A 9,843-nucleotide genomic window follows, 5' to 3' on the forward strand; every position below is an offset into this window, starting at 1 on the left:
TTTCATGGGAGAGGAGAAAACCTGGCTGGCATGGATTCACACCTTCTAGACATAGCACCAGTCTCTTCCCTTTAGCTTATGATGGTATCTTTAGGCAAAGCCACTTATGCCACAGTGCATTAAAGGCATTGCATAAGGATATTGCATTACCATGTTGTCATGAGTTTAGAGTGTTTATTGCAGCGGAGAGATTTATTAGGAAGATCCTAAGGAAAAACCCAGCTTCAGCTGCATCGGGTCCAGCTGATGTGATAGCAGGTGTCCCCACAGCTATGGCTGCAGTGAGAGCTGTTGAATGGTGGTGTCATTGTTTATGGTGTTTTAGGGGCTTTTTTTGCCACCTTTTTTTTTTTTTTACCATCTTTTTTTTCTTCCCCCCTTTCTGTTTTCCCTTCCTACTACCAGCTTGGCGCTGCCAGAGTGCTTACTTTCAAATGCCTTCAGAACATCCAGTGTAGCAACACTTGTCGTATATGGGTTTTGGGTTTTGTTTTTTACATGCTTGAAAATGGCATGCAGATTACTGGTGAATCACTAATTTATAATATGAATAAAGTAGTAACTTCAGTTCCTCACAACACACAAGCATTTGTTAATGCTTAAGATTCCTGGAGACGTTCATTAGACGGAGTCTCCTCAGGCTCTATACCCATTCTGATTAGAACAGCAACTTTTTAACTCTTTATAAAGACTTCAGAAATGTTCCAGGGGTGATGCTGGTCCCCTGAGAAATGCCATGTACACAGACTGCTGCGCGGACTCGTCTGTAGGGGCTGGTGCCTGTCACAGCGTTGCCAATAGTCAGGGCCGCCGCCGCTCCCTTTTCCCAGGTGCTGCCGGTAGCACCGGGGGAGCAGGTCAGGGTGCCCTGGCTCCCTGACTGGGTCACTGCGTGTTCTCTGCCAGTCACTTTTCCCACTGGCTTCTTTCTGTGCGTGGAGGTGGATGTTTTATCACATAACACTGTCTATGCAGATACGCAGAGCTTGTCTGTGTAAAAGAAAAGCACTTGCTTAGTTTATCTTGTGCCGTGCCTGGGCGACCGTGGCCACGTGGCCAACTGTAAATGGGCGCAGGTTGAAAACCCTGGACTGAGTCGCGTTGCCAGAGTTACTGACCACTGGCCCTTCGCCGCTGTGCGAGTCAGGCTGTAACCTCCAACAGTTCCCGCTGCCTCACTGCTTAGAGTTACCTGATTACTTGTTTAAAAGACTTTGTGGAAGAAGAGTCGGGAGCGCCATGTATCATTGCACATATGCCTACATTTTTCCATGTAAGGCTGCTGTGGAGGTTAGAGTTCTGGTAGCAGCACCAAGTGCCCAAAGCTGACCAAATGTTTTCTGTATTTTTCTTGCTGTGCTTTGCTTGAGTAATCAGGACAATTCTCTGTTAGGCATAAAATGAAAGTAAATGATTAGAATAAAGATGTGCTGAGCTACTTGACAAGGCTTGAGTACAGGGTACAGAATCTGTGGGTGTTTGGCACAGCCCCAGCACTGCAGATATTTTAGCTCTTGCTTATTTTTGATTCTGTTCAAATATGACTTACCTTAAAAAAATTAACTGTAAAGTATCTGGTGTTACACAACAGATACTCATAACGAAAACAATGGCAGGACAAAGCCATAGGCATGAGTTGTAGGGCTCAAGTGGTGTCCTGAATTATCTGGCCTTCAGCTCATTCAGGAGCACTCGGGCAATAACTGGCTGCATACGGAGCAGTTTGTTCTATCAAATCGCCCTTTTCCAGAGCAGAAACCCCCAGAGAGGCAGGAGGCACGCAGCCGCGCTGTCATTGGTTCTGTCCGCTTACAATCCCATGTGGATTTCAAAAGCAACTAGGATGGGATGCTGAGGAAAGCAATAGTATTCCCAGAGGGATTTACACATGGAAAGCCTTCCTAGGGACAAAGCAGTAGAGCACCTCTAGTGCATCTCTTCCAGTTCAGTACCCAGCCCCCAAATTCCCTTTTCTCAGGATCCGTGCAAGGTGACACCGGTCATTTAGAAACTGCATTCCGTATTTTTTTTTTGCACCCTAAGGGATACATTTGCTTAGGTGAAGATTTCACTCACTCTGCTTCTGGCTAAAATAGTAGCAAAAGGAACTGGAAGCTCTGGCAGGGAGCCCTTCCCATCCTGCCCATCCCAGGATGCATTTTAATGCAGATAATTTGGAGATATTCCTGGGATCCTCTGCCGGGAGCACGCACACAGCAGGTCCGGTGGTAGCGGAGGCAGTCTGTAGCTCTCCAGGGTTGCCTAGTTAAGTTGTAAGTGAAACTTTATTTCTCAGTTGCAGGTCTAGGCTGCAGGCATCACATCTGGACCAAGAGGAAGGAATGACTCTCTCATGTGTGGGCTGCTGTTAAGTATCAGTGCGAAAAAAGAAGAGAAAGAGGCAAGGGTTGGGATAATAACTGCTGGCAGACAGCTGGGATCAGCTGAAGTGAGGAGACCGTTACAAAGGAATTGCAGCATCAAAGCATTATTTTTCACTTTGTAAATTCAGCTCAAGTATGTCTATAGTGTCATTTGTCCTGAAGATTTGGATTCCTGTGCCGCATCACAGAGCGCTAACGTCTCTAGCAGAGGGATCTATCACTGAGCGGCAGGCATCTCAAGGGTGTAAAACAACAACAGCTTGATGGCACACAACAGCAGCTCACGAAAGCGTAAGAAAGAAGTTTCAGTAAAATAACAGAGCAGTTGGGAAGGACTGTGGGAAGGGTGTACAAACAGAACACGGCATAACAGGCCAAGCGAGCTGCATCTTGGTCACGTTCTTGCTTTTAAGATACACGATTCTGAAAAAAAAATGCCGTTAAGCTTTATCAGTACTGCGCTGGGGTGAGCACACAAGCTTCGCAGATCTCTCTAGCTATCACCTGGTGACAGGAAGCTGTCAGATGAGAAATGCAGTAATGGTTACAGTAGACACTGAAGAGGAACAGTGAAAATGATGAGCATTTTCATAAAAGGAAAGACCCACGCCCCCTTTCATAATAAGAAAATCTTTTGAGTGTAGCCCACACATGTTTTGGAGGCAGCTGCTTTGCTGATTATTGCAAGCCAAAATGTTATATCAGTACACACCTACTTAACAATACCGGTGGTGTTAATTAAGAGAAGGTTACATTTTGGTTCATATGCCTTTTGAAAAGTGGAATAAACAACAATCTTTATTCCCTTGGGAGAAAAAAAAAAGTGCAGCTTCTGCCAGTGGGTTTGTAATGTGAGAGTGCTTTACATGGTGTATTTTCACAGCTGTCTTATCAGTTTCCTAAAATGAATCAGGGTGGAGCAAACCGTTCAGGAATGTTATGAAAAAAGGATTTGGAGCTTTGCTGTGGTTCATGATAATGATGCCCTCTTGGGATAGTGTACTGGAGTTGGAAGATCCTACTGGAGATAGGAATAATGCTTTTAAAATATTCTCACACAAAATTCGGCAGCTATTGTGTCTGAACTCTGGATGGAGACATCCTCTTCACTCTTGTTGGGTTTTTTTGTTTGTTTTTGGTTTTTTTTTAATGGTGGTTTGACTTGGAGCGATTTTCAGAGGCGAGGGGCATTTCCACATCTCCTGCTTTGAGATTTGCTGTGGCAAAATGTGGCAGGTTCAGTGTACCTTGTTTCAGTGGGAGCTGAGGATCTCCAGGCTTTGTGGACCTGAGCGCTTGCTAGATCTTAGTTGAGATCATCAGCTCCATCTAAACCAGCTGCTAAAGGTTGGCTCTTTCCCCCACGGAAGGCTGTGGGAGAACCCTGACTGATTTCAGTGGGCTCAGTATCGTAAACCAAAATACAGAGAAGGAAGCATTTCAGTGCTGTTATGTCTGAGAAAAAGTTACGGTGCTGTTTCCCCTTCACCGGTGTTACTGTTCAGTTAACAAAATAACTGCTCAGGCCAGCGCTCTCATACAGCTCTTTGGATTTTGGTGTAGGCAAGCAATAAAAAAAATCTATACTGATTTATTGTACAAGTTGCACAGGAGACATGCTCTGCTGGAAAAGAATCTGATGCTCTTTTAGCCCTGCTAGGGGTTAATGCAATACATGGGACTATTTTAGCAGTTTCACTAAGTATCATTTATTCTATCACCGCTAAGAGTTACAGTGTATTTGACAGAAACAAATTGAGTGAACCAAAGCTTTTTCCTTTCATAAAAATGACTGACTAAAATGGTGCTCTTTAAAATACAGCATATTAAATCAACTTATCAAACTTCTGACAGTTTTAGTTTAACTAGCCTTACTTTTTTTGTTGGCTTGTAAAACGCTTATCACTGCTTTAGAACCGGTAATTTTTTAAGACTTCCCAAGGCTGATTGTGAAGGTGACCAACGTTATCTTCCTTACAGACACCTCAGGTGTCTGCTGCGCGTTGTTTCAGTGGCCTACCAGCGTGTGCACAAAAGAATGTGTCATTTACATCAACTTTATAGTGTCCCGAGTTAAATGTTTTAATGATAAGGTTCAGGATCATTTGGGGTAAATTTTTAGAGTTGTTAATTTTCCATGTACCTGAAAAGCTGAAGACATGTTGATCTAGAAAACAGTAATTTGCGGCAGGCCTTGTGTCTTACTTCATCCTGCGTGCAAAATCCAACTGCTTTGATTCCCGAGTTGCACCTCATTTCATAGGGCTGCTGTGAATTTCACAAGGAATCCTTTAAGTCATTACCCCAGTGCCCCAAACCAGGCCCAACTGTATGTTATTTATGACAGATCCTTACTGTTCCCAAGGTGTCCATGGACGGTGGCCTCACAGTCTTTACATTTACTCACAGTCTATTTCAGTGCTTAACCAATATTTACAATTAGAAAATTAGTCTTTGTTTCCAGTCAGAATCATCCTTTGCTGTATTTTAAGCCCTTGTCCACTGCAGTCATGGAGAACAAACGGTTCCTTGCATCTCCTTTTGACCTTGTACATACATGAAGGTTGTTTCTTGTCTTTAGGCTAAAAATGCTATTTTGGTCATTCTCTCAAGGGATAGAAGATGGGCATGAGAGGCAGAAAATAACACAGACAAGCCAACTTTTTCTGGCACTTCAGTTTGGACAAGATTTATTAGTAGAAGTAATGTCTTCTGACTGGAGTAATTAGAACAATGAGGCAAGTTTCTGGGGTGCACAACCCCTTTAACAGCAAACTTTGAACTCTGCGCAAGGAGCAAAAGTTTAAAAAACGGTGAACCAAAAAAAGTCCAACAGAAAAGCTTTTCTAATTCTTCCAGCTATAATAGTTGGTCTGCAATGAGTCTTGTCCTGCCTGTGTCTTGGGACCATCACAGCAAAGTACAGTCCATACCGAGCATCCTTCCAGAATGCTGGAACATAAATTACAAAGGATAATGTGCTTGAATTTTAATTAATGGATGCAGACAAACTGGAAATGCAGTTTTCAGCTGCTGTTAGTGTATCTTTATATTTATTCAGGACCATAAACATCACACGTAATCCAAAATGGTTACAGTAGCCACTGTACATAGCTGTGCCAAAGCTGTGGAAATGGTGCAAAGCTTTTGCTACCCTTTTTTTTTCCTACCTACAGATGAGTGTTTGTCTGATTGCCATCTGCAGTTGTTAACGGTGAGCTGGTGAACTCCTAAAGACTGAGCCAAGTTGGTCCTGGCATAATTGAATGGGGAAATACCAAAAGCTGGTATTCTGGTTTGGTCTGGCATATATACAAATTCTGGCGTCTTCTGTCTACAAAAAGACTGTTAATTCTGTAACATTAACAAAGCAGAAGGTACAATTATGAAGATTTTTCTTTGTGTACAACTGAGTGCTGTTTGGCCTCTGGTGGGCGTACTCCAGCGTGCCAGAGGTGCGCTGGTTCAGTTCAAGACATTATCTCGATGGCATGCAATCATGAAGGCTCCTGTAGCGCCTCTCAAGAGGAAAATGGTGCGATTGGTATTGTTGCTAGATCATGATCTGCATAAATACATCCTCTCTTTCAAAATTGCAATTATAGTTTGACATACAATGTTCTTTTAATAATGGGTGTTTTCTGTTAAACAGAGTATTCTGAACTGAGGCATTTGTTTGGTGGATTAAGGATGCTCATCTACCTGTTTTGAAAAAGAAACCACGAGAGAGTGTCAGGCAGCGTTCGAAAAGTTTTAGGGTAGAAGGAACACTGTGGCTAGGCAGGGGACATGCTCATCCTACTTAAAGGCACTCTTTGCTCACTGCTATTGAAACAACACTCTGACGCCTTGTATAACACCCTTCTTTTACAACGTCATTTGCTGCATTGTTGTTCTCGCTTAAAATCTCTTGAGGCCAGTGGGCAAGGCCTTCTGCGAAGTCTCTAGTGACACAGTATTAAGCCCTTCTGGAGGTCAGTGATCTCCCATGCTGACAGACCTCCGGCTCAGAGCTCACCGTCTCTTGGCCAAACACCTTTTAACTCCATCTAAGCCTGTGGGTTTTTTTTCTGTACTTCCATCTGCTGCAGGAGGGAAGTGGGAATGGCTGTGAGCTGCTTCCTGTGGCGGGCAGGACCCTTTGATGTAGGTTTGACATGCTGTGGCATATGTCACCGGCTCTTTGTTTCAGCATAGCCTTTAACGTTCTTTTTCTCGGCGTTGAAGGGCGTTTTGGGGTTTGGTTACACATCTGTCTGAGGATACAATGCTCTGCAAGCAGGGGAAGTTTTGTCTCTGTTGACTTCAGTTATTGAAAGAACTAGAAGCTATTAATTCTGAGCTTCCCAAAATGCAGTTTCTTTCCTGTTGCCTGGTCATCTCACTCCAAACCAGGTGTATACAGGAAAATAAAGGCATTCTTACTCAGCCTGTTACTTTTCTTTTTTTTTCTCCCCTTCTCTGAAGCTCTGTTAGCAAGCCCAAGTAATTTCAGCCATTGCTCAGATGAAGGGTAATGCTGACATTAAAATGCAAGCCAGGTGGTAGAAGAAGGGTCATAAAGCACACGTTTATTTAGCTTTAGACAAACCAGAGTTGGTTATCCACAGCTCAAGGTGCTCTTGCCAAAAATTGCAAAAATTAAAATTAAACAGCCAGCAAAACAAAAATCTCCCTTTCCTTCTGCAGAAAAACAAATCTATTTCAAAACTCCCCAGGCTACACAAATAGATATGCCTTTCATTAGTTACTGAAGGGCTGGCAGACCTTGTGTTCTTTCAGACTGCTGAAGTGTGAAGAAAATTAGTATCTCACATTTACGGGATTATACTAGAATATTTTCTCCACAGGCATATATTTCTTAGATAACAAATATTGTGAGCAATATTTATTTTTTATATGGTCACACTTAATAGAATCCATCTAGGAGATGATCCAATGGTATATATGATTTAAAAGACAGAGTGGCTTTTATATCTTCCTGTAGGGATTCTGGCTATTTAAGAGGCAACATCTTGTTTATTACAGCCAGATTTTTTTCTCTGCTGTTGTGCAAACTTCACATCAGCTTGCAGTACAAACACACAAACCAGCAAGAGTTGATTAAGGTTTTATGAGAATTTTTTGGCTCCCTAGTTCACCAAAGAGGTGCTTGAACGAGTGGTTGTAACGCTAAGGGGCTGGATGTAACAAGGTGTGGATGTGACCAAAATGGAACCTGGATTGACTTCTGGACCAGAGTCAGGAATGGTGATCCTGGAAACTCGCCCCTCGTGCCTTAGCTAATCTTTGAGGACATTTTGTTGAAATACCTGTAGTTGTGCTTCTGCATAGGCACAGACCAACCCAGTCTCGGAGGTCTGGGCGGTTTGGTGCTTCATTTCTAACAAAGCTTCAACAGCCGGGATCCAGGAGCTATGCGTGCCTGTGCATCCCAGAAGGTACTTCCAGCGCGAGCTCCCTACGATCCAGCAGGATCTGGCTCCCTGCAACACGCAGGGGAGGCCGTCGTTGCTGTGAACAAGGATGCTGTCCTTTCAGTCCCCTCCTCTGCCTCAGGGACTTCAAACCCAGGTATTGCCTTGGAGAAGCTCCTTGCCTGCTTGGGTTCTCACTGGGAGCGCCCAGCTTATACTGGCACGCGGAGCCCGCGTCCGCAGCGTAAGTACCAAGAAGCCGTGTGTGCCTCAGGAGGTCCTGCAGCCACAGAGGGTGTTGGCTGCTGCAGGACTGGGGGAGCCTTTCTGCACACCTGCCCGTGCTGAAGCGTCTGCTTTTGGCCACAGCCACGTGGGCTAGCGTGGGGAATGGACCCTGCGCCCTCGCTCCCATGTTCCCACACCAGGCCAACACCAGTCCTGGACTGGACACCAGTGACTACATATTTGGACACTGTGGCTCCCCTCTTCCCATTTGGAAGCTGGTCTTTCACCGTTCCCTTGTTTCCTCTGACTTCTCAGCTCTGTATGGGAAGTGCCAGATCCTCCCTCTCTTTCACAAACCTGTGTCTTGAAATCTGTTTTCTTGGGAATGATATGGGTACATAAATAAAGCAGTTGACATCAGTTCTGAGAATATTTTCTTGTAGGTGGAACTATTATTCCTCCATGATACTGTAACATTGCAGAGAGTCAGTGATGTGCTATGCTAATTAGTTGCTGAAGGAAAAATGGGAATTATTGTGGCTATGTGTTTCCATCTAATACATGTGGTTTAAAAAGACTAAAGGGCAACAGAAGATAAGCAATTACAAAAAGCACTTCTGCTGCAAGTAACGAAAGAGACAGGAGGCTACAGATTCAGATGAAAATATTTCTGGAAGATTTCCCTACAGCGTTTGGTGGGTTGTGTGTGGGGTTTTTTTGTTTTTTTTTTTTTTTTTTTTTTTTTGGGGGGGGCCTTTATAAAGTGCTTGTTGTGCTGTTTTATGTGATGCCATTCTCCAATGAAAGCAAAACCCAACAACTGAAGTGACAGATGATATAAATGATATATATTTACTTACTCTGATCCAAGCTTAATTCCAGAAACTTGGCATCTTGTTTATCAGCTTTGCTAACAACTACACATGAAAACCAAAACAGAGCTACCTCCAATTTTGATTAACACTTCCTAGGTGTAGGAATCTTTCTGTTGCTATTAATTTTTTGTACAAGTAATTTTCTTGACTCACAACTGAAGATTACCCTGTTGCTTAATTTATTTGGTCATTAATTTGGCACTGTGGGCAGATGTGATGTAAAGCTCTTAACTATTCTGGGGTTAGACGGAGGCAACCCAGAAGGTTTAACAAGGCCTCCATCCCAAGGGAGTGTAGATACTTTTAATTAATTTAATTAAAGGGAACGTTTTGTACTGGACTAAAAGGATTATTTTGTTGACTAAGACCTACATATTAGTTTATTCTTAAAGGGAAATAACCAGATAAAACCCAAAATTGTTTACCATGTACAAAAATAACACTGATTTTTTTTAGTTTGATAAGAAACCCAAATTTCTGTCACTGTTGTATTTAATTTCCAGTGGACAATTAAGCAATGCCGATACGCTGATTGGATTGCAAGTTGCAATGTGTATCTTAAGCTGTTTAGTAATGTCAATAAATATTTATGTTAGCTGTAACAGGTAACACAGCTCTTCTCTTCCCGTGCGTTTTCCGTTTGCACCTGGCCTTCACCTGCGGCCCATCTCTTGTAGGGGAGGATGAGGAAAGCGTTTGGGTTTCCAGGTGTGACTCCCAGAAGTCTCCTTAAAAAAAAAAAAAAAAGCAGACAAACAAAAGGTGGAAGGCAGGCTGTGGGGGTGCTTCCCAGCAGCGCCTGCCTGCCCGTGCGGGGGATGCCTGCGCGGCCCCCACCGCCCCTGGCGCGGCACGGCCCGGCCCCGGCGCCCCCCCCTCGGCCCGGCGGGCTCTGCCTGCAGCGCGGAACGGCTCCCTCACGGCGGGGCCCGCGCCACC

The 9,843-nt window shown here is 43.9% G+C and overlaps 1 long non-coding RNA gene across 5 annotated transcripts in view; it reads left to right on the forward strand.

The window, feature by feature from the left end:
• LOC308055696 overlaps nucleotides 1-9,506 on the forward strand; it is a 52,492-nt gene extending 42,986 nt beyond the window's left edge. For 4 of the 5 annotated variants that reach the window (XR_013924592.1, XR_013924593.1, XR_013924594.1 and 1 more), the window contains one exon: nucleotides 7,521-9,506. This is a non-coding gene — a long non-coding RNA (uncharacterized lncRNA). Of the gene's footprint in view, nucleotides 1-2,296 lie in introns of all 5 variants that reach the window. The other variant, XR_013924595.1, reaches the window with a different exon arrangement.
• Nucleotides 9,507-9,843: the final 337 nt, after the last annotated feature.

This window comes from Falco punctatus, assembly GCF_963210335.1.
Source record: "Falco punctatus genome assembly, chromosome: 19".
NCBI lineage: Eukaryota > Metazoa > Chordata > Aves > Falconiformes > Falconidae > Falco > Falco punctatus.